Source organism: Primulina eburnea, chromosome 7, assembly GCF_022965805.1.
Source record: "Primulina eburnea isolate SZY01 chromosome 7, ASM2296580v1, whole genome shotgun sequence".
Lineage (NCBI taxonomy): Eukaryota > Viridiplantae > Streptophyta > Magnoliopsida > Lamiales > Gesneriaceae > Primulina > Primulina eburnea.
In genome coordinates, this window is record NC_133107.1 from 22,497,624 (window position 1) to 22,524,098 (window position 26,475).

At 37.9% G+C, this 26,475-nt stretch overlaps 1 long non-coding RNA gene across 1 annotated transcript; it reads left to right on the forward strand.

The window, feature by feature from the left end:
* Window positions 1-7,376: 7,376 nt before the first annotated feature.
* Window positions 7,377-14,386, forward strand: LOC140836188 (uncharacterized). Its single transcript, XR_012119014.1, has 3 exons — window positions 7,377-7,483; window positions 7,870-7,924; window positions 14,275-14,386. It is a non-coding gene; the product is annotated as an uncharacterized lncRNA (long non-coding RNA).
* Window positions 14,387-26,475: the final 12,089 nt, after the last annotated feature.

Below are 26,475 nucleotides of genomic sequence, written 5' to 3' on the forward strand. Positions count from 1 at the left end.
TGAAGTTGGAAGATATTTCGATTCTGAATATGAAGAAGAAGCCAAACCAAGGCTCCTGACCTGAGAGCTCTGCGTTAGGGTGGTAAAACTTTGTGCCCAAGCGCCACAATCACTATCTACGAGGATTTGTACAAAACACTCAACGCCCGAGCGGTAACATCTTACCGCCCGAGTGCGCATTGTCCAGACCCTGCGCCCCAGTGGTAGAATCTCACACCGAGGGCACCCTGCTACGAGAAAAATCTTTTTTTCCTAGTTTAGAGTCCTAACTGTTTAGGTAATCAGATTTTCAAATCTTTTATTATTTGCAAACATATATAGACGAAATTTTAAACAACTTTTGAATTAATATTGAGTTTTATAATATTGATTGAGTTTTCTCTGAACTTTTCCAAGATTGGCTATGTATAAAATTTTGTGTATTTCTCAAATCAAACTTATCAATATTTAACACTTTGTGGCTGTTGGAATTTTTCAAGTTCGCAATCTTAATTTTGATGTTAACAAAACATGTTATTTTGTGTTACTGATAATTTACCTTAGTGTGCAGAAGCTAGGATCAGTTACGAGCTGTTTACATCGCAAACTGAAGACCCAACTGATCGCACAAACTGAATCAGTCGAACTGTTATGTCAGGCAAGTAGTTCAGCTGATTGTCCAGTTGATAGGTCGTTCAGCAGGAGAACCTCAGAAGCCTAGCCAGCCGAAAGAGTGTTCAACTGATGGTGTGAGATCCCGAGACTAAAATAGCTTTGATGGCATTTTGGTAAATAAGTTGAAAAATATTCAATTTATTTTGATGGCATTTTCGTAGATAATTTGAAAAATATTGAATTAATTTTAAGGGCAAAATGGTAAAGAGTGACATATCTTTTTCATATGAAGCCCAAATGATTTGAGATTTGAATATGATGTAGAAAACTCAAAGATAGAGAAGTTTCATGTTTTGAGTTTTGAAAAATTTGATTGTTTGACTGATCCGAAGAGATATACCGAAGTTAAAATGTTAAATAGTATATATTATATTATATTATTATTAATATAATATAATAATATAATATAATATAATATTAAAAAAAATATATAAATTAACGTGAATCGGTGGAATTCATCAGAATTCCACCAATTCACATTTTAACAGAGGGAAACGTGAGAACGTGAGAGAAACGAAAGTTTTGATTTCTTTTCGATCTTGCGACTTAACGGTTTATCCAATCGACGAAACGACTTCAGTTCTGGGATCGTTGACACGAGGTCTTCGATTTGAGGTATAAATTTCATAGTTTTGGTGATGTTTGAAATTCGTCGATTTTTGAAATAAATCCGATAAATTCTTAAATCATACTGGAATTGAAGATTGTTGAATAATGTATGATTTTAACGAAGAAGAGATGATTATAGTGATGTTATTTTGAATTATTCTCAATTTATTATAATTAGAGAATTTTAATCATTTGACTGAGATTGAAGAATTATTTGTCGGTTATATATATGCGGTAGAATAACTGACAAGAAACTCGTATTCGAAGTCGGAATTGAATTATGATATGATTTGGATTTGATATGAATTTTTGAAGTTTCAAATGATATTTGAAACTCATATTAATGATTTTGGAGTATGTTGTTGATTGAAATGAGTATGTAATTGATGTAGATAAAGCGTTATATCAATATCTTCAGGCTACATCAACTGGAACCGAAGAATTGAGGTATGTTGCAACCGGGTAACATACGACAGGTATCTGTATTATATGATATATGATTGGATTGGATTGATTGGATTGGAATACGTGTCTATGTGCCTACTTGATGATTTGATGTGGCATACATGACATTGAGATTTGAGTATCGATGTATAAAATAAATGTTTTGTTAACACACATCATTTTATGCATACATCGATACATGACATGCACGTTGAGCTATGATCCTTGGATACCCTGATATGATTTGATTGGATTTCGGGGTTTGTGAACACAATCGCTATGCCGGTATTATATGACCCGTAAAGCATAGACAATTGTGGCCCCATATGATTGGATATGAGATGTGGGATTGATGGCGCTTCGTCGACGCTATCATATGTGTATTCCCATATCGGCCGGTGTGCCAGCTCGAGCATTGATTTGATTTGATAGCGATTCGATTGATTCTGACATGTGCTCAGTGGATGGGCATTTGACCTGATACCTCCACGACATACATGCATTGCATACCATATATCATTGTTTAGATATCTGTGGTATATATGATTGGTTGTTCCATACGGAGCTTTGCTCACCCCCAAGGGGGGCTGTTGTTGTCTTTGTGTGTGGACAATGGCAGGTACTCCAGGATATCAGGATGCCAGGGAGGGAACTTCTGGAGGAAGCCACAGCTTGGGCTGAGGTTTATGTTTATGTCTTGTTCCCAGTATATATATGTATATATATCTATATACCGGGGCATGTCCCGAGGATATGAGTTGTTTATATGTGATTGGTTTTGATTTCGTGTGGGCGTGTTTTATGATTTGAATTTAGATACTATTTTTAGTATTTAAATATCAGAAGAGATATTTTGGGCTCATTGTAAAGAAATTTTAAACCCGTTTTCCGCTGTGATTAATTAAACCCTAATCAGATTGCATGGTAATAACGATTAGGAGTAAAGGGCCCCACACACTAGATGGTATCAGAGCATAGCTGGGAATGCTCTATTGAGTCTTTTGTACACTTGAATAGGCACAAATGAATTGTGCGTATGTGTTTGATTTATTTGTATTACTTGCTCCTACTTGATTTGATTTGAGTAAGTATCTGATGAGATTGATGATATGAGATGATGATATGAGACGATGAGATTATGAATTGATATGAAATTGTGATATTCATCTTTTGATTTGTAGATGGATCACACAAATGAAACTGCGAGTAGCAGTACTGAGAGGATTGTTGGGCAATTTGAAGGATTGTCCATGGATGTTGTGATGGCTCGATTCCAGGATCTGAAACCACCGAGGTTCTTTGGCACTGAGAGTGCTGAACGAGCTGAGGCCTGGTTGAAGGACATCGAGCACTTGTTTAATATTGTTGAGTATTCCAAGGCTCGGAGACTGAAACTTGCTTTGTATCAGTTGAAGGACCGAGCTAAATCTTGGTGGGAAGCCGCTGAGATTGGATTGAAAGAGGCCGGGACTGAAGTCACCTGGGATGTCTTCAAGGCCCAATTTCTGGAGCAGTATTCTCCTCCTTCTTATTATACTGCTCAGGAGAATGAATTTAATAATCTGCAGCAGGGAACGATGACTGTTGCAGAGTATGCTTCTAAATTTTCTACTTTGTTGAAGTATGCACCTCACGTGGCTGGGAATGCGAGGGCAAAATATAACAGGTTTGTAAATGGTTTACATCCTGTTTTATATACATATGTTGTTTCTGGATTGCCTACCAGCTACGCAGAGGTGGTTGAATGAGCCAAGACAGCTGATGCTGGATTAAGGCGAGGAGGTCCTCAGTATGTTCCTCCACCGTAAGTGTCAACTCAGCAGCCTGCCCTGCGACTCAGAAGCAGGAAAGATTATTTTGTCTGAGCAAGTTTTACAGAATTGTGTATTGATATACGAGGATAATGTGATATTTCTGAATTTGATTGTCCTCCCAATGCACGACTTTGATTTTATTGTTGGCATGGATATCTTGATGACGAATCGAGCTACTGTCGATTGTTTTGATGGAGTGGTTCGATTTTGACCTATTGATGGACCCAAGTGGAATTTTTATGGCAAGGGTTCCCCAGCCAAAATTCCATTGGTATCTTCCTTGGAAATGTCTCGATTGTTGACTAGCAGATATGAGGGTTATCTTATCTACGCTATTGATATTTCGAAGAAGGAGTCTTCCTTGTCTGAGATTCCTGTTGAGAAAGAATTCCCGGATGTATTTCCCGATGAGATTCCTGATTTTCCTCCTCATCGAGAAGTTGAGTTTAGTATTGATCTTGTGACGGGGACTGCACCTATATCTAAAGCTCCCTATCGCATGGCACCATTAGAATTGAAAGAATTGAAAGAACAATTACATGATCTTCTCGATAAGGGATATATTCGACCGAGTGTATCACCTTGGGGAGCTCCAGTTTTATTTGTTCGAAAGAAAGATGGTACGATGCGAATGTGTATCGACTATAGGCAACTGAATCGGGCTACTGTGAAAAACAAGTACCCACTTCCGCGTATTGATGATTTGTTTGATCAGCTTCAGGGTACTTCTATTTACTCGAAGATTGATCTTCGTTCTGGGTATCATCAAGTACGAGTTCGAGACGAAGATGTGCCCAAAACTGCTTTTCGTACGAGGTATGGCCACTATGAATTCCTGGTTATGCCTTTTGGTCTTACGAATGCTCCTGCTATCTTTATGGATTTAATGAATCGTGTCTTCCGAGATTATCTGGACCGATTCGTTATTGTGTTTATCGATGATATTCTTGTGTATTCGAAATCGAAAAAGGAGCATGCTAAACATCTGAGACTGGTACTTCAAACTCTTCGTACTAGTCATTTATATGCCAAGTTGTCCAAATGTGAATTCTGGATGGACAAAGTGGTATTTCTGGGCCACGTCATTTCGAGACATGGCATATCTGTTGATCCTACGAAGGTCGAAGCTGTATTGAATTGGCCAAGACCTACAAATGTTCCTGAGGTCCGTAGCTTCATGGATTTGGCTGGATATTATCGTCGTTTTATTGAAGGATTTTCGAAGATGGCTAAACCTATTACTCAACTGACACAGAAGAATCAGAGATTCATTTGGTCAGAGGAATGTGAAGCTAGCTTTCTTGAATTGAAGACGAGATTGACCACAGCACCTGTGCTTACTATTCCCTCAGGTACCGGAGGATTTGTGGTTTGTACAGATGCGTCTGGTAAAGGGTTGGGCTGTGTTCTGATGCAACATGACAAAGTGGTTGCTTATGCGTCTCGTCAATTGAAATCTCATGAAACTCGTTATCCTGTTCATGATCTCGAATTGGCTGCCATTGTGTTTGCTTTGAAGATTTGGCGCCATTACTTGTACGGAGAAAAGTTTGTTATCTATTCGGACCATAAAAGTCTGAAATATCTCTTTACTCAATCTGATTTGAATATGAGGCAACACAGGTGGATGGATCTCCTGAAGGATTTTGATTGTGAGATTCAATATCACCCTGGATCGGTGAATGTTACTGCGGATGCCCTGAGCCGTAAAGTTCATGATTCTGTTCTAGCTTCTGTCAATGTCGCCAAGGTACATGAGGATATTTGTACTTTTGGTTGGAATTTTCACTCGAATTGGAATTCTGTCACTGTCTCAGCATTGCAAATTGAGCCAAATTTGATATCGAAAATACGAAAGGCCCAACAAAGCGATGCTCAGATTCAAAAGTCGAAAGAACTTGTATCTGCTGGACATCAGTCTGGATTTCAGATTTCTTCTGATGGTTCTTTACGACTTAACGGTCAGCTGATAGTTCCTGACGACTCTGATTTGAAATATGCCCTTCTTCGAGAAGCACATTGTAGCAAATACAGTATTCACCCTGGAGGTCGAAAGATGTATTTGACATTGAGACCTCAATTCTGGTGGAAACGTATGAAGAAGGACATTGCTGAGTTTATCTCTAAATGCTTGGTCTGCCAGCAAGTGAAAGCCGAGAGAATGAGACCTGGAGGATTACTCCATAGTCTTGAAATCCCGAAATGGAATTGGGAACATATTGCTATGGATTTTGTGACTCATTTACCTCGTTCGCCCAAGGGCTGTGATGCTATTTGGGAGATTATTGATCGGTTTTCGAAATTTGCACATTTTATTCCGTATGAGCGGACTTATCCTTATAAGAGAATGGCCCGTTTATACATTGAGAATGTTGTGAGACTGCACGGTGTGCCAGTCTCAATTGTATCTGATCGTGATCCCAGATTTGCTTCTAAATTCCGGGGTAGTTTCCAAGAAGCGATGGGTACGCGTTTGGCTATGAGTACTGCTTATCATCCCCAAACTGATGGCCAGACTGAGCGTACGATTCAAACGTTAGAAGATATGTTGCGTGCTGTGGTGATGGACTTTCGAATGGGATGGCAAGATGCCTTACCATTGGTTGAATTTTCATATAATAATAGCGTTCAGACGAGTATCGGTATGGCACCGTTTGAAGCTCTATATGGGAGACGATGTAGATCACCTTTATTCTGGGATGAGATTGGTGAGAGACAATTGACTGGACCTGAAATGATACAGGAAATGAACGATAAGGTTCAGTTGATACGACAGCGGATGAAAGCTGCTCAGGATCGTCAAACGAGTTATGCGAATAAACGAAGACGACCCTTGGAATTCCAGAAAGGTGACAGAGTGTTTTTGAAGATATCTCCCTTTAGAGGCACTGTTCGATTCGGCATGCGAGGGAAGTTATCTCCTCGATATGTTGGTCCATACGAGATTCTGGATCGAGTTGGTGATCTTGCGTATCGATTGGCATTGCCACCAGCTTTATCTGCTATTCACGATGTGTTTCATGTTTCCATGTTGAGGAAATATGAACCGGATCCATCACATATACTTGCACCTGATGAGGTTGAACTAGATCATTCTCTTTCCTATATTGAACAACCTGTTCGCATTATGGATCGAAAGGAAAAGATATTGAGAAACAAATCGATTCCGCTAGTTCGAGTGCAATGGACACGGCATGGTGTTGAAGAATCAACGTGGGAGTTGGAAAGCAAGATGCGAGAATCATATCCGCATTTGTTTGATTCTACGACATCTATTCCATTGTATTCGATGTATTCTGATCCTTATTCTGATTTTAGTTTTGATATGTACTATAAATGGTGACATATGTATGTTTGCCAATGTTATGTATATAGAGATGTTTGAGATTTCGAGGACGAAATCTTTTAAGAGGGGGATAAATGTGAGATCCCGAGACTAAAATAGCTTTGATGGTATTTTGGTAAATAAGTTGAAAAATATTCAATTTATTTTGATGGCATTTTCGTAGATAATTTGAAAAATATTGAATTAATTTTAAGGGCAAAATGGTAAAGAGTGACATATCTTTTTCATATGAAGCCCAAATGATTTGAGATTTGAATATGATGTAGAAAACTCAAAGATAGAGAAGTTTCATGTTTTGAGTTTTGGAAAATTTGATTGTTTGACTGATCCGAAGAGATATACCGAAGTTAAAATGTTAAATAGTATATATTATATTATATTATTATTAATATAATATAATAATATAATATAATATAATATTAAAAAAAAATATAAATTAACGTGAATCGGTGGAATTCATCAGAATTCCACCAATTCACATTTTAACAGAGGGAAACGTGAGAAGGTGAGAGAAACGAAAGTTTTGATTTCTTTTCGATCTTGCGACTTAACGGTTTATCCAATCGACGAACCGACTTCAGTTCTGGGATCGTTGACACGAGGTCTTCGATTTGAGGTATAAATTTCATAGTTTTGGTGATGTTTGAAATTCGTCGATTTTTGGAATAAATCCGATAAATTCTTAAATCATACTGGAATTGAAGATTGTTGAATAATGTATGATTTTAACGAAGAAGAGATGATTATAGTGATGTTATTTTGAATTATTCTCAATTTATTATAATTAGAGAATTTTAATCATTTGACTGAGATTGAAGAATTATTTGTCGGTTATATATATGCGGTAGAATAACTGACAAGAAACTCGTATTCGAAGTCGGAATTGAATTATGATATGATTTGGATTTGATATGAATTTTTGAAGTTTCAAATGATATTTGAAACTCATATTAATGATTTTGGAGTATGTTGTTGATTGAAATGAGTATGTAATTGATGTAGATAAAGCGTTATATCAATATCTTCAGGCTACATCAACTGGAAACGAAGAATTGAGGTACGTTGCAACCGGGTAACATACGACAGGTATCTGTATTATATGATATATGATTGGATTGGATTGATTGGATTGGAATACGTGTCTATGTGCCTACTTGATGATTTGATGTGGCATACATGACATTGAGATTTGAGTATCGATGTATAAAATAAATGTTTTGTTAACACACATCATTTTATGCATACATCGATACATGACATGCACGTTGAGCTATGATCCTTGGATACCCTGATATGATTTGATTGGATTCCGGTGTTTGTGAACACAATCGCTATGCCGGTATTATATGACCCGTAAAGCATAGACAATTGTGGCCCCATATGATTGGATATGAGATGTGGGATTGATGGCGCTTCGTCGACGCTATCATATGTGTATTCCCATATCGGCCGGTGTGCCAGCTCGAGCATTGATTTGATTTGATAGCGATTCGATTGATTCTGACATGTGCTCAGTGGATGGGCATTTGACCTGATACCTCCACGACATACATGCATTGCATACCATATATCATTGTTTAGATATCTGTGGTATATATGATTGGTTGTTCCATACGGAGCTTTGCTCACCCCCAAGAGGGGCTGTTGTTGTCTTTGTGTGTGGACAATGGCAGGTACTCCAGGATATCAGGAGGCCAGGGAGGGCACTTCGGAGGAAGCCACAGCATGGGCTGAGGTTTATGTTTATGTCTTGTTCCCAGTATATATATGTATATATATCTATATACCGGGGCATGTCCCGAGGATATGAGTTGTTTATATGTGATTGGTTTTGATTTCGTGTGGGCGTGTTTTATGATTTGAATTTAGATACTATTTTTAGTATTTAAATATCAGAAGAGATATTTTGGGCTCATTGTAAAGAAATTTTAAACCCGTTTTCCGCTGTGATTAATTAAACCCTAATCAGATTGCATTGTAATAACGATTAGGAGTTAAGGGCCCCACAGATGGAGAGCTCAACTGACCTGTACAACTGAACGAAAGTGAAATCAGTTCAACTGACGACTCAACTTATTTCATTAGCCCAACTGAAGATCAGTTCAGCTGACTAGTTCGAAGCATCAGTTAGAATCTTTCAGTTGTAGATCAAGACAAGCTCATTCTAGTGGATTGCAGCTATGCACAAAGGTACAAAGCAAATGTCCAGTCAAAGGACAATAGTGAACACTAAGGAAACGGAGGGTATATAGAAATGTCTAAACAATGAAAGAAAAATTAACTCTGATGTTTCACTCTCTCGTGGAAACGAAGAAAATTCTCCTTGGTTAGATGAAAGAAACAGGAGAGGGCAGCATACTGTTGACATAGCAGAAGTCTTGCGACGTTGGACCCATGCTTTGCAGCGCATTCACAAGCAATCATTCCAATTGGTATGCTACTTTATGCAGAATCAATTTTTTCCTTGCGTGCAAATAAATTTTTCAATCAGGGTGTTATTCGCTCTATGAGAGTTTGGATTGTGAATAGTTCTTGACTTGATTACATTCCTGACCGAACCTGTCCTAAACGTCCTTTTATCAAATGTATTTTGTGTCCTTGGTATTGTGATTCCATCTTCTCATTGTTCATTGAAATTGTTAAGTGCCTTTGTGAGACAGATGTATAAAATGAGTGACTTGGATAAGATTTTATTGGAGAGATTGGTGAATTGAGAATAGGTTATGCATATGAGATTTCTGTTTATCCATGTTAGTTTAAGTATAAAACTTAAACACTCATGTATTTGCTGTATCAAATTTAGTTCAATTTTTTTATTTTTGACGGAATAGGTCCAATCAATTTCACGTAGTTTGTAAAATTTCTCTATCAGAATATCAGTGCATAGTGCTCCTACGTAGTTGTTGTTGTTTAGGTGTGGCAGGTTCTTTTGCATAAATTGTTCATTTGCTAATTGGCTTGCACATAACCTTAAAATACTTCTTTTCGGTTAAAATTCAAATGCTTTTCTTGAAGAAACTATTCTGATTTACAAAGTCATTGAAAAATGAGCAAGTTGCAAGTGTTCAAAGTGTATACTTGGAGAAATTATTGCGAGGAATTTTCCGTTTAACTTCTAGTGGTCACCTTGCAATTTCAGAGGCCAAACATGTGTTTAAGAAAAAATTGCAATCATAATGTCCAATGAATTTATAAAAGGGTAAAGATTTCCATTTAATATAAAGGAGCCTAATTGTGACTATGAGGACCTATTTAACAATAAAAATGTAAATTCAAAAATGTTTACTGATTTTGTTAAGTTGCCACTTGTTTTTTTTCAAGTTTTACCATACTAGCTGTTTATGCCGGTCATTTGGAGACATGTTTCATGCTAACTTTGGCACAGGCAAAAACAAATGATGGTGAAGGTCCAGCGCTCCTACAGAGTGTGCATGATGGTGGTACCATCAGTCATACTGAATCTTTGGCTGCAACCCTTGCTGAACATGCGCTATCCAGGTGAACAATGGTATGACTAACGTACTTTATGTGTTTGCTGTGATGCAGAGTTTACGAGTTTGTTCAGACTGTTGATGGTTGTACCATGAAGCTTACACCTCATGCTAAATGGTTTTTTATACTTACACCAAATTTAGCTGAACTAATTTTAATAAGAACCTTGTTGGCTTATTTTCTCTTTCTATGTGTTGTGAAGTGGTAAAGTCAGTTGTTGATTTTGTAAATTTTCAAAATGTACATGTGCTTATCAATCAACTAAAAGATGTTGCTCCAGCTATACGAGACTCGATCGCGGAGCTTACAGAAGATGTTAATAGTATTTCTTCCAATCTTCCTCCTTTTCTGAATCTTAGATCAACCTCACCTGTCCAGGCACATAATAATGGAGTTAGTTTGCAAGTATCGTAAAGTTTGAACTTGTGTGTTTGACGCACACAAGATACAGAGCCTAAAGTGTACTTTACGAGTAAACTCTCAAAATCGAGTGACATACTTGAGGGCGATCGTTTATTTCTTTAAGTGACGTTAGAGGTTTTGTAGAGAGGACAAAAAACTGAGAAAAAAAAAAGAAACTCGAGTGAATTTTCATTGGAGTGACCAGTGAGGATTCGCGGTGATGAAATTTGATCTTTTATTGTTTTATACTAACATTTTCTTTTTGATATAATGGTTTACGATCTCCAATTTCAAACTATGTTAGAGGGATGGATAGAGTGTGGGAGAAGAAGTTTAAGCCCTTACGTGATAGGTCTAGGCGGTGCGAGGAAGAGGAGATGTATGATATACAAGTTGGTGAGAATAGGGGAGGTAGAAGATTTGGAAGGAATAGATAATTGCATTTGGATCGTGATGATGATAGGCGATGTGAGGAGAATAGTAGAGTGGGCAGAAGAAGTGGATGTGATGTGCATAGGGAGTCGTTGACATCCACTTGGCGGACGAGCTTGGAAAAGAAAATCATTGCTAGGCCAATGAAGGAGTCGAGACGTCAAACTACCAAATATGAATATCAAGGTACATTTAACAACTCAAATTCTAGTACTTGTGATATTATATGTTGTTGGTGTTTAGCAGTTGGGCATGATATCAGCTAATGTCCACGTGAGGATGTGACCGTAGTAGAATCGTCCGTTGAGCTTGAACCTCAAATTGTGGTCGAGGTTGTAATTGAGCCTGAATTTGAGTTTGAGGTTGATTTCGTAGTTGAAATTGAATCTTAAGTTGAGGCTAGAGTTGATGATGATGGTATCCACTAGTTAGTGAGTTGAATGTTGTTGAACCATTTACGGCGGAAAATGAATCATTGAGTCTCGAAGAAGTTTCTAACTTGTCTAATATGGAGGAGGAGAGTAGGCAAGAAAAAATTAAGTTGCATACATGTTTGGAGGAACTTTGTGCTTCTCTTGTTCAATTGAATCCAAAAGGAGTCCTTGGGGTTCAATTGACACTTTATGAATTGAGAGAAAACAAATGTGAAATGGCCGAAAGAAAGAGATAACAAAAGAGTGAGATGACCATAGAAAGAAAAAAAAAGAATAAAATGATGAGATGAGAAAAAAAATAAAAAGAACAAGAGGCCAAAGAAAAAGAAAAAGAAAAATAATTTGAAGTCCCAAAAGATTGAGGTAGAGAGTTGTTTATTCTTACATAAACCCTTTCATGTACCTTTTTACAAAGTGGTTTATTCTCATTCTGATTATACAGCCGGTTCAATCCCGAACATTGTTATTTCTCCTTTGTAGGATTTTGATGAAGTCATGATGAGGAAGAAAAGAAGTGTTGATGATGGGAAAATGCGATGAGATGATCCATGTAATGTTGAGAGCAATCACTGTTAGGTAAGCATAGTTGCCACCACAACAACTATGAGGTATGACTTTCTTCGTTATCTTAATTGTATATTGTTTTGTTTTCAAGAGCTTGGAGAACATGTTGCAAATTTTGTAGTTGGGGGAACGTATTTAAGTTCGGCCGTTGTCACATTTTTATGGCTTCGGGAGTAATGAGAAGTTGTATGTGCATATAGTGGGTTTTGATTTCTCACGAGTTGTTAAATTGACGGGAGTTATTGAATACAAGAATGTATATGCATTGGAGATAAATTCTGCTGCCGTGTTGAATGATTTCATGTGTCATACATGTAGTGTGTCATACTTGCATGACATATCTTTTATTGGTGATGGTTGTGAAGATTATATGGTTGGTTATAATGATTTCTATGATCATGATAAATATTGGGTTAAAGAGAATAAATTATTTGGTCTATATTCATTTCATGATCGACGTGTTCTTGAGACACATAACTGTAATTTGATAGTTGATAATATTCATGATTATATCTGTTGGTTGCATATGAAGAGATATGTTAAGTTGTGCACTGAAAGATGCATTGCATATAGGGAAAATGTAAGGACCGTGTATCGTATTATCGTAAATCCTATGTGATTATCGATAATTAATGAATTTGATATGTGATTATGTATATGATGTGCATTTTGACCATGAGTATTGGATATGAATTGACGTTGTAAGAGCTCGATTGGAAAGGCCGGACGCCAAATTAGTACAAATTTTATATTTTGTACAGAATGTGCGGCGCTCGGGCGGTAGAAAATGACCGCCCGAGCGCCAGGGTTGAGTTGGAGAGTATTCGGGCAGAATACTTCGCGCCCGAGCGGTAGTTTGTTACCGCCCGAGCGCGATGTAAATCATGTTCTCGGACAGAACATGCCGCGCCCGAGCGGTAATTTCCTACCGCCCGAGCGCGGTGCAATTGTACTCGGGGGCAGAGTGTCTCGCGCTCGGGCGCGAGAATTCTACCGCCCGAGCGCGAGAACGGTGGAAGGATAAGAATAAGATTTTGTTTGCTTCGTCTTCATTTTTATTTAAGAGTTTCGAAAATAACTGAGAGGATTCCGATTTCTTTCGTCCGAATCGACTTCGAAACGCCGTCTAAACGCGAAACAAATTATATATTTGTTATCTGCGAGTCGAGGGCTTTAGACTGAGGTAATTTTCTTCTGGTTTCAGCAGCTTTAAATATCAAACTGCTGGAATAGCATGTATTTGAAGTTGAATTTCTGATATGTAGTAGAATAACCGACAATAAACTCGTATTCGAAGTCGGAATTGAATTATGATATGATTATGATTTGATATGAATTTTTGAAGTTTCAAATGATATTTGAAACTCATATTAATGATTTTGGAGTATGTTATTGATTGAAATGAGTATGTAATTGATGTAGATAAAGTGTATCTTCCAGCTACATCAATTGGAACGAAGAATTAAGGTATGTTGCGACCGGGTAACATACGACAGGTATCTGTATTATATGATATATGATTGGATTGATTTGATTGGATTGGATTGGAATATGTGTCTATGTGCCTATTTGATATCTTGATGTGGCATACATGACATTGAGATTGGAGTATCGATGTATAAAATAAATGTTTTGTTAACACACATCATTTTATGCATACATCGATACATGACATGCACGTTGAGCTATGATCCTTGGATACCCTGATATGATTTGATTGGATTCCGGGGTTTGTGAACACAATCGCTATGCCGGTATTATATGACCCGTAAAGCATAGACAATTGTGGCCCCATATGATTGGATATGAGATGTGGGATTGACGACGCTTCGTCGACGTTGTCATATGTGTATTCCCATATCGGCCGGTGTGCCAGCTCGAGCATTGATTTGATTTGATAGCGATTCGATTGATTCTGACATGTGCTCAGTGGATGGGCATTTGACCCTATACCTCCACGACATACATTGCATACCATATATCATTGTTTAGATACTTGTGGTATATATTGTGGTTGTTCCATACGGAGCTTTGCTCACCCCCAAGGGGGGCTGTTGTTGTCTTTGTGTGTGGACAATGGCAGGTACTCCAGGATATCAGGAGACCAGAGAGGGTACTTCTGGTGGGAGCCACAGCTTGGGCTGAGGTTTATGTTTATGTCTTGTTCCCAGTATATATATGTATATATATCTATATATCGGGGCATGTCCCGAGGATATGAGATGTTTGTATGTGATTGATTACGTGTGGGCGTGTTTATGATTTGAATTTAGATACTATTTTTAGTATTTAAATATCAGAAGAGATATTTTGGGCTCATTGTAAAGAAATTTTAAACCCGTTTTCCGCTGTGATTAATTAAACCCTAATCAGATTGCATTGTAATAACGATTAGGAGTTAAGGGCCCCACACTAGATGGTATCAGAGCATAGCTGGGAATGCTCTATTGAGTCTTGTGTACACTTGAATAGGCACAAATGAATTGTGCGTATGTGTTTGACTTATTTGTATTACTTGCTCTTATGTGATTTGATTTGAGTAAGTATCTGATGAGATTGATGATATGAGGTGATGAGATTATGAATTGATATGAAATTGTGATATTCATCTTTTGATTTGTAGATGGATCACACAAATGAAACTGCGAGTAGCAGTACTGAGAGGATTGTTGGGCAATTTGAAGGATTGTCCATGGATGTTGTGATGGCTCGATTCCAGGATCTGAAACCACCGAAGTTCTTTGGCACTGAGAGTGCTGAAAGAGCTGAGGCCTGGCTGAAGGATATCGAGCACTTGTTTAATATTGTTGAGTATTCCAAGGCTCGGAGACTGAAACTTGCTTTATATCAGTTGAAAGACCGAGCTAAATCTTGGTGGGAAGCCGCTGAGATTGGATTGAAAGAGGCCGGGACTGAAGTCACATGGGATGTCTTCAAGGCCCAGTTTTTGGAGCAGTATTCCCCTCCTTCTTATTATACTGCTCAGGAGAATGAATTTAATAATCTGCAGCAGGGAACGATGTCTGTTGCAGAGTATGCTTCGAAATTTTCTACGTTATTGAAGTATGCACCTCACGTGGCTGGGAATGCGAGGGCAAAATATAACAGGTTTGTAAATGGTTTACATCCTGTCTTGTATACCTATGTTGTTTCTGGATTGCCTACCAGCTACGCAGAGGCAGTTGAACGAGCCAAGGCAGCCGAGGCTGGACTTAGGCGGGGAGGTCCACAGTATACTCCTCCACCACCGGTGTCAGCTCAGCAGCCTACTTTGCGACCGAGGGGTAAGAAGTTCAAGAAGACTGGATCTGCTTCTTCGTCTTCTTCGAGCTCTAGTGGATCACAGCGAGGGAGTCCTGTGATAGCTCCCTATTGTAGTCATTGTGGAGGCAAACATACTATCGAGCAGTGTCGAGGTATGTTTGGTACTTGTTATCAATGTGGGCAGGAAGGCCATTTCTCTCGAGTATGTCCGAACAGGGGTACGACTTCTGCTCAACCCCAGCCAGGATTTAGAGGTGGCCCTAGTATGATGAGACCTGCTGTTCCTGTTCCATCTTTTCAGCAGTCGAGTGTCCCACGATATCGAGGACCGGGTGGTCCGAGTGCCCAAGTTCCTCCTCAAGTGAGAGTGTACGCCATGACTGAGGATCAGGCAAGAGAAGCTCCTGGAGGTGTGATTGCAGGTATTTGCACGCTTTGCGATTATCCTGCACGTGTTTTATTTGATACAGGAGCATCTCATTCATTCATATCTCATGCATTTGTTGCATCTCACGATATTGAGTGTACCCCGTTGTATGATACTTTGTCGATAGCCACGCCAGCAGGGAAGATTATATTGTCTGAGAAAGTTGTGCATAATTGTGTATTGATATATGAGGATAATGTGATATTTCTGAATCTGATTGTCCTCCCTATGCACGACTTTGATTGTATTGTTGGCATGGATATCTTGATGACGAATCGAGCTACTGTTGATTGTTGTCATGGAGTAGTTCGATTTCGACCGATTGATGGACCCAAGTGGAATTTTTATGGCAAGGGTTCCCAAGCCAAAATTCCATTGGTATCTTCCTTGGAGATGTCTCGATTGTTGAATAGCGGAGATGAGGGTTATCTTATCTACGCTATTGATATTTCGAAGAAGGAGTCTTCTTTATCTGAGATTCCTGTTGCGAAAGAGTTTCCAGATGTATTTCCCGATGAGATTCCTGATTTTCCTCCTCATCGAGAAGTTGAGTTTAGTATTGATCTTGTGCCGGGGACTACGCCTATTTCTAAAGCTCCCTATCGCATGGCACCATTGGAATTGAAAGAATTGAAAGAACAATTACAGGATCTTCTCGATAAGGGATATATTCGACCGAGTGTATCACCTTGGGGAGCTCCAGTTTTATTTGTTCGAAAGAAAGATGGTACAATGCGAATGTGTATCGATTATAGACAATTGAATCGGGCTACTGTGAAAAACAAGTACCCACTTCCGCGTATTGATGACTTGTTTGATCAGCTTCAAGGTACTTCTGTGTACTCGAAGATTGATCTTCGTTCTGGGTATCATCAAGTACGTGTTCGAGACGAAGATGTACCCAAAACTGCTTTTCGTACGAGGTATGGCCATTATGAATTTCTGGTTATGCCTTTCGGTCTTACGAATGCTCCTGCTATTTTTATGGACTTAATGAATCGGGTCTTTCGAGATTATCTGGACCGATTCGTTATTGTGTTTATCGATGATATTCTTGTGTATTCGAAATCGAGAAAGGAGCATGCTGAACATCTGAGACTGGTACTTCAAACTCTTCGTACTAGTCATTTATATGCTAAATTGTCCAAATGCGAATTCTGGATGGACAAAGTGGTATTTTTGGGCCACGTCATTTCGAGACATGGCATATCTGTTGATCCTACGAAGGTCGAAGCTGTATTGAATTGGCCGAGACCTACGAATGTTCCTGAGATCCGTAGCTTCATGGGTTTAGCTGGATATTATCGTCGTTTTATTGAAGGATTTTCGAAAATAGCTAAACCGATTACTCAACTGACACAGAAGAATCAGAGATTCATTTGGTCAGATGAATGTGAAGCTAGTTTTCTTGAATTGAAGACGAGATTAACCACAGCACCTGTGCTTACTATTCCCTCAGGTACCGGAGGATTTGTGGTGTGTACAGATGCGTCTGGTAAAGGTTTGGGATGTGTTCTGAAGCAACATGGCAAAGTGGTTGCTTATGCGTCTCGTCAATTGAAATCTCATGAAACTCGTTATCCTGTTCATGACCTCGAATTGGCCGCCATTGTGTTCGCTTTGAAGATTTGGCGCCATTACTTATACGGAGAAAAGTTTGTTATCTATTCGGACCATAAGAGTCTGAAATATCTCTTTTCTCAATCTGATTTGAATATGAGGCAACGCAGGTGGATGGATCTCCTGAAGGATTTTGATTGTGAGATTCAATATCACCCCGGATCGGTGAATGTTACTGCGGATGCCCTGAGCCGTAAAGTTCATGATTCTGTTCTAGCTTCTGTCAGTGTCGCCAAGGTACATGAAGATATATGTACTTCTGGTTGGACTTTTCACTCGAATTGGAATTCTGTCACTGTCTCAGCATTGCAAATTGAGCCGAGTTTGATATCGAAGATACGAAAGGCCCAACGAAGCGATGCTCAGATTCAAAAGTCGAAAGAACTTATATCTGCTGGACATCAGTCTGGATTTCAGATTTCTTCTGATGGTTCTTTACGACTTAATGGTCGGCTGGTAGTTCCTGATGACTCTGATTTGAGATCTACCCTTCTTCGAGAAGCACATTGTAGCAAATATAGTATTCACCCTGGAGGTCGGAAGATGTATTTGACATTGAGACCTCAATTTTGGTGGAAACGTATGAAGAAGGACATTGCTGAATTTATTTCTAAATGTCTTGTCTGCCAGCAAGTGAAAGCCGAGAGAATGAAACCGGGAGGATTGCTCCATAGTCTTGAAATCCCAAAATGGAATTGGGAGCATATTGCTATGGATTTTGTGACTCATTTACCTCGTTCGCCCAAGGGCTGTGATGCTATTTGGGTGATTATTGATCGGCTTTCGAAATCTGCACATTTTATTCCATATGAACGGACTTATTCTTATAAGAGAATGGCCCGTTTATACATTGAGAATGTTGTGAGACTGCACGGGGTGCCAGTCTCAATTGTATCTGATCGTGATCCCAGGTTTGCTTCTAAATTCTGGGGTAGTTTCCAGGAAGCGATGGGTACGCGTTTGGCTATGAGTACTGCTTATCATCCTCAAACTGATGGCCAAACCGAGCGTACGATTCAAACGTTAGAAGATATGTTGCGTGCTATGGTGATGGACTTTAGAATGGGATGGCAAGATGCCTTACCATTGGTTGAATTTTCTTATAACAATAGCTTTCAGACGAGTATCGGTATGGCTCCGTTTGAAGCTCTATATGGGAGACGATATAGATCACCGTTATTCTGGGATGAGATTGGTGAGAAACAATTGACTGGACCTGAAATGATACAGGAAATGAACGATAAGGTTCAGTTAATTCGGCAGCGGATGAAAGCTGCTCAGGATCGTCAAACGAGTTATGCGAATAAACGAAGACGACCCTTGGAATTCCAGAAAGGTGACAGAGTGTTTTTGAAGATATCTCCCTTTAGAGGCACTGTTCGATTCGGCATGCGAGGGAAGTTATCTCCTCGATATGTTGGTCCATACGAGATTCTGGATCGAGTTGATGATCTTGCGTATCGATTGGCATTGCCACCAGCTCTATCTGCTATTCACGATGTGTTTCATGTTTCTATGTTGAGGAAATATGAACCTGATCCATCACATGTACTTGCACCTGATGAGGTTGAGCTGGATCCTTCTCTTTCCTATGTTGAACAACCTGTTCACATTATGGATCGAAAGGAAAAGATATTGAGAAATAAATCGATTCCTCTGGTACGAGTGCAATGGACACGACATGGTGTTGAAGAATCAACGTGGGAATTGGAGAGCAAAATGCGAGAATCATATCCGCATTTATTTGATGCTGATCCATCTGTTCCATTGTATTCGATGTATTCTGATCCTTATTCTGATTTTAGTTTTGATATGTACTATAACTGGTGACATATGTATGTTTACCAATGTTATGTATATAGTGATGTTTGAGATTTCGAGGACGAAATCTTTTAAGAGGGGGAGAAATGTAAGGACCGTGTATCGTATTATCGTAAATCCTATGTGATTATCGATAATTAATGAATTTGATATGTGATTATGTATAAGATGTGCATTTTGACCATGAGTATTGGATATGAATTGACGTTGTAAGAGCTCGATTAGAAAGGCCGGACGCCAAATTAGTACAAATTTTATATTTTGTACAGAATGTGCGGCGCCCGGACGGTAGAAAATGACCGCCCGAGCGCCAGGGTTGAGTTGGAGAGTATTCGGGCAGAATACTTCGCGCTCGAGCGGTAGTTTGTTACCGCCCGAGCGCGATGTAAATCATGTTCTCGGACAGAACATGCCGCGCCCGAGCGGTAATTTCCTACCGCCCGAGCGCGGTGCAATTGTACTCGGGGGCAGAGTGTCTCGCGCTCGGGCGAGAGAATTCTACCGCCCGAGCGCGAGAACGGTGGAAGGATAAGAATAAGATTTTGTTTGCTTCGTCTTCATTTTTATTTAAGAGTTTCGAAAATAACCGAGAGGATTCCGATTTCTTTCGTCTGAATCGACTTCGAAACGCCGTCTAAACGCGAAACAAATTATATATTTGTTATCTGCGAGTCGAGGGCTTTAGACTGAGGTAATTTTCTTCTGGTTTCAGCAGCTTTAAATATCAAAGTGCTGGAATAGCATGTATTTGAAGTTGAATTTCTGATATGTAGTAGAATAACCGACAATAAACTCGTATTCGAAGTCGGAATTGAATTATGATATGATTATGATTTGATATGAATTTTTGAAGTTTCAAATGATATTTGAAACTCATATTAATGATTTTGGAGTATGTTATTGATTGAAATGAGTATGTAATTGATGTAGATAAAGTGTATCTTCCAGCTACATCAATTAGAACGAAGAATTAAGGTATGTTGCGACCGGGTAACATACGACAGGTATCTGTATTATATGATATATGATTGGATTGATTTGATTGGATTGGATTGGAATATGTGTCTATGTGCCTATTTGATACCTTGATGTGGCATACATGACATTGAGATTGGAGTATCGATGTATAAAATAAATGTTTTGTTAACACATCATTTTATGCATACATCGATACATGACATGCACGTTGAGCTATAATCCTTGGATACCCTGATATGATTTGATTGGATTCCGGGGTTTGTGAACACAATCGCTATGCCGGTATTATATGACCCGTAAAGCATAGACAATTGTGGCCCCATATGATTGGATATGAGATGTGGGATTGACGACGCTTCGTCGACGTTGTCATATGTGTATTCCCATATCGGCCGGTGTGCCAGCTCGAGCATTGATTTGATTTGATAGCGATTCGATTGATTCTGACATGTGCTCAGTGGATGGGCATTTGACCCTATACCTCCACGACATACATGCATTGCATACCATATATCATTGTTTAGATACTTGTGGTATATATTGTGGTTGTTCCATACGGAGCTTTGCTCACCCCCAAGGGGGGCTGTTGTTGTCTTTGTGTGTGGACAATGGCAGGTACTCCAGGATATCAGGAGACCAGAGAGGGTACTTCTGATGGGAGCCACAGCTTGGGCTGAGGTTTATGTTTATGTCTTGTTCCCAGTATATATATGTATATATATCTATATACCGGGGCATGTCACGAGGATATGAGATGTTTGTATGTGATTGATTACGTGTGGACGTGTTTATTATTTGAATTTAGATACTATTTTTAGTATTTAAATATCAGAAGAGATATTTTGGGCTCATTGTAAAGAAATTTTAAACCCGTTTTCCGCTGTGATTAATTAAACCCTAATCAGATTGCATTGTAATAACGATTAGGAGTTAAGGGCCCCACAGAAAATGCACGTAAGCTTGATTCTTATGTGTTGCATGAAGTAATTATTATTCCTAGTGAACTATGATTGTGCATTTGTGTGGAGATTTTTGTGTTGTTAACTAGGTCTAAGAAGGGGATGAATTTAATTTTTACGATGCTTAATGAGATTTTATTAATGTAATTTTGTATCATTTATTATTTATCGTATGGAGCAATGTATGAATACATAAGAAAGGCAACCGTGAAGTTGGGATTTCCAGTACTGATGGATCGAGCAAATGATAATGCCTACAAACTTAAGTTTAAAGGTAAACATGTGGATAATATAATTCTTTTATTACCGACTTGCTTCATTTTTGCGTAGGCAATCAAGATTTAAGGACCAATCTTTTTGAAGAAGGGGAGTATGATATGAATCTGGTCGAGCATGACGTGCTAAATCTTGCGATTCAAAACTTTAAAGAATTCGGATGCATAGCAATGAAGTTGGAAGATATTTCGATTCTGAATATGAAGAGGAAGCCAAACCAAGGCTCCTGACCTGAGAGCTCTGCGTTAGGGTGGTAAAACTTTGTGCCCAAGCGCCACAATCACTATCTACGAGGATTTGTACAAAACACTCAGCGCCCGAGCGGTAACATCCTACCGCCCGAGTGCGCATTGTCCAGACCCTGCGCCCCAGTGGTAGAATCTCACACCGAGGGCGCCCTGCTACGAGAAAAATCTTTTTTTCCTAGTTTAGAGTCCTAGCTGTTTAGGTAATCAGATTTTCAAATCTTTTATTATTTGCAAACATATATAGACGAAATTTTAAACAACTTTTGAATTAATATTGAGTTTTATAATATTGATTGAGTTTTCTCTGAACTTTTCCAAGATTGGCTATGTATAAAATTTTGTGTATTTCTCAAATCAAACTTATCAATATTTAACACTTTGTGGCTGTTGGAATTTTTCAAGTTCGCAATCTTAATTTTGATGTTAACAAAACATGTTATTTTGTGTTACTGATAATTTACCTTAGTGTGCAGAAGCTAGGATCAGTTACGAGCTGTTTACATCGCAAACTGAAGATCCAACTGATCGCGCAAACTGAATCAGTCGAACTGTTATGTCAGGCAAGTAGTTCAGCTGATTGTCCAGTTGATAGGTCGTTCAGCAGGAGAACCTCAGAAGCCTAGCCAGCCAAAAGAGTGTTCAACTGATGGAGAGCTCAACTGACCTGTACAACTGAACGAAAGTGAAATCAGTTCAACTGACGACTCAACTGATTTCATTAGCCCAACTGAAGATCAGTTCAGCTGACTAGTTCGAAGCATCAGTTAGAATCTTTCAGTTGTAGATCAAGACAAGCTCATTCCAGTGGATTGCACCTATGCACAAAGGTACAAAGCAAATGTCCAGTCAAAGGACAATAGTGAACGTTGTATCGGAGAATTAAAGACAAAACGTTTCAGAAGAACAGTCGAAATGTCGAGACATAAAGTCCAAAGAACGAATTCAAAATACAACAGATACAATAATTGAGTCTCATTGTACGATCTAACTTCGCGCCTATAAATGGAAGATGAAGATCAGTGAAGACTCAAGAAGAAACACATGCGCATCAATGAAAATACTAGAGAGAGTGTGGTAAAAGAAAGGGCACGCTTATTGAAAATCAGCTTTCAGAAGCAATCAGCCCAGAGGAAACTCTTCACAATCATATCAACTTAGTTTAGAAGTTTATTTCTCTCAGTGTGTGAGAACACCTTTGTTCAGTTCTCACATACGAACACACTCACCACCACCTAAATATAGTCTTGCATAAAGATATTAAACTTGTGTATGTAGTCTTTAACACATATACGTTAAAGAAGTGTGGGCTGGAAGGTGCTGCCTTCAGTCTAGACTAGGAGTTCAGTTAGGCAGTGGGTAAGTCCTAAGCTGGGTGGGTTTGTACAAGTAGTTGTATAAATCAAAGTCTTCTAGAGAATCCTACCCGAGGTGGTAGAAGGAGTGACGTAGAAGCAGTTGAAGTCTCCAAACATCCATAAATATATCTTGTGTATTTAATTGATTAACTGCCGTTTTAAAACTTTTTGGATCAGCAAGAGTATCCGTCAATTCAGCTGTCACCATAACTGAACTGATGTATGCGAAAAATGATATCTCTTATTTCAGTTATTCAGTTTACATAAGTTCTAGCTTATCAAACTGAAATCCTACAAAAAAAATCAGCACACATTATAAAGTACTATCATTTTCAGAAGATCTTTTGTGCTATAATTATTCACACACTCTTTCATTGTATTTATCTGAAAGAGTATGTCCTAGAATCAAATTTCATAAAGTGTTGGGTTGTAATACTTTAAGTTTTGATAGGCAAAGGTTAATCCTACTGAAGTAAGTTTGTACAAGTATATGCTGATCGAAGTCTTTGAGTGATATCTACTGGAAACAGAAAGATTTGTTCTTCGAACTTCCAGAAACAATCCTTGTGTTACTTTAGCTTCTATTGTCTTTAAATTTCATCAAGTGTTGTGTACTATTTTCTTACGTTTAAATAGTCCGCTGCACTTACCAAAGATCGAGACCAGGTTCTGACTCCTAAAAAAATCTGAAGCACGTCTCTCAGAAGCAGGAAAAAGAAAAAGTTGGGATTGTTCATTCAACCCCCTTTCTGAACACTCTACCAATCATAACAATCCCCATCAATTAAATTCACAAAACCTAAAGTAATTCATTATTGTGCCATCAATGAACTAGCCACTTTGATTTTAAATAAATCGGAGGCCATTATATGGCACTACATTTATTGACTTTTGATGATATTTAATTAATGTAACCTTGTGGTGTTCCAAATTGTATACATGGATCCAATTAAATTAACCACTTTTTAAGAATCTTCATACATGATTCACGCTTTTCTTTTGCAGGTAATCTTTACGCTATTCCTGATATTAGTTAAAATTCATTCAATTTTAATGATTAATTAATTAATAATCAACTTAATGTAGTAATATTATATAAAATATATTTAAATTTTGTATAATATATGAATGTGATTTATTAATAATTAATTAATTAATAATCAACTTAATGTAGTAATATTATATAAAATATATTTAAATTTTGTATAATATATGAATGTGATTTATTAATACATGAATTAAATGTATTTCAAGAAAGTACATCTCAAATTCCGCCCACACATATCAATTTTATTTCTGGAAAACAAATTCAGAATCGAGTATGAGCTATAGAGCACAATTGGAAATTTAGATTATAATTTATGAGCCTTATTATATATGGTTAGGATTTCAGACAAACTGAGCAACCCCAGGAGATCGAGTCGCTTCAGATCTTTTCGAATAGGCAACAAAATATTATTTGGAGTCAAATTAGAATCTATTTTTTTTTTCCTATCCAGATTCAAACCTTATTATTTAGTTCAATTGTTTGTTAATTTTTTTTTAATATATCTCTCAATTAGAATTAAGTCAAATATAACTATCTAATTAACAATTGAAAACTTAGATCATGACCATATTATAGTCATGAATGTAAACAATTCGAGTAAACTTGCAAGCGTTTTTAGCTTTGATTTAAAAAGAGCCGACCAATTGGAGTCGTGCCGCAAGTTGGTGGTTAGAAAAAGGTTTAAACCTGAGACTGAAAGGCGGCTTTCAATTCATATTTTATTAATGATGCCGAATTATTATTGCCATTAGTGTTATCTTTACATTAATATAAAATTAGCAACGGATTTTATGACAAACCGTCGTTAATTTTAGAGACGATTTAAATTTGCGACGGTTTTATTTGCCACAGTTTTGAATTGTAGTTACAACAACAATGAAAACCCGTTGTCTTTGGGCGAACCCTTTAACCACAGGGGTTTTAACAACGGTTTTTCACCGTTATGGTAGTCTTTTTTCTTGTAGTGCTTCTATCCATATATTTTAATAAAAAGACAAAAATTTGTGTGAGACGGTATCACGAGTCGTATTTTATAAGACGAATCTCTTATTTGGGTCATCCATGAAAAATTATTACTTTTTATGCTAAGAGTATTACTTTTTATTTTGAATATCGGTAGGGTTGACTCGTCTCACAGATATAGATTTGTGAGATGGTCTCACAAGAGATGAGACTTACTCTAATAAAAAATAATTGCTTCTTCTTACATGGAAATTTGCTGATTATAAATAAAGATGTAAAATATTTATATATGTAATAATTGTACCTTTAAACACTTTTATCTGTATTATTTATTAATAATTCGCATCTCTTTAATTTTAATCCTAGTTTAATATAAACATTTATAGAACAGTGACAGTAGTATGGTAAACAATAAGGCTGATACTTTTTAATGAATAATACAGATAAAAGTGTTTAAAGGTATCCAACCCATACAGATAATTCGCAGCTTTCATTTCATGATAAAATTGATTTTCACTACGAGTTCATTATTATTAAGATTAGAGAATATTCACAAATTCATACTATACAAAGTATTTTAAGCAGAACTTTAAATTAATCCATTGAATTTAGTACCACATGATAGTATAGTTACAATTAGTGTTGATATACCAAGAAATTCGACCCGAATCTTGTCATCCCGACTCGGTCCGTGGGAGCCCATTTATGAATCTGATGGGACAGAGAATGATGTGGTAAAGCCCATAATGTCCCCGGTATTGTGCTAGAAAGTTAAACTACTCTCTGTTTGATAAAAACCCTTGGATAAAAAGAGACCGAGCATCCGAACTCGGGGGTTATCTGCCCGAGCTCAGCCTGCTATGACGGTGAATAATGTTTGTCTATATTAAAGTCTGAATTAAATCTTCCGTGATCAGGAAAAAATCCCAAAAAATCAGTATAGACAATTTGAATTTATGAATTGCCACAAATAAGCTGAGATCAACACAAATATCATATTTTAGAAAACTTACCTTGTCAGAATCCTTGTTATATGAAAAACTTGTCTTGCTAAATTTCTTGTCATACAAGTTACATAGTCTCAACTCTATAAATACTAGGTATTTTCTACAATTTGATTAATTCACTCATTGCTTACACAAGACTACTTTTCTTTCACACTTAATTTTTCTTACACAAGAACTACATGAAAAACATGGATAAGTTGGTAAGGGGAAGACGCCGTTGTTGCCGAAGAGGTCGTGGTCCAAAACAAGAAAATAAAGCAATCATCAACCAAGATCTGAATCGAGAGAATAATCCACCTCTCCCACCTCCTCCTTATG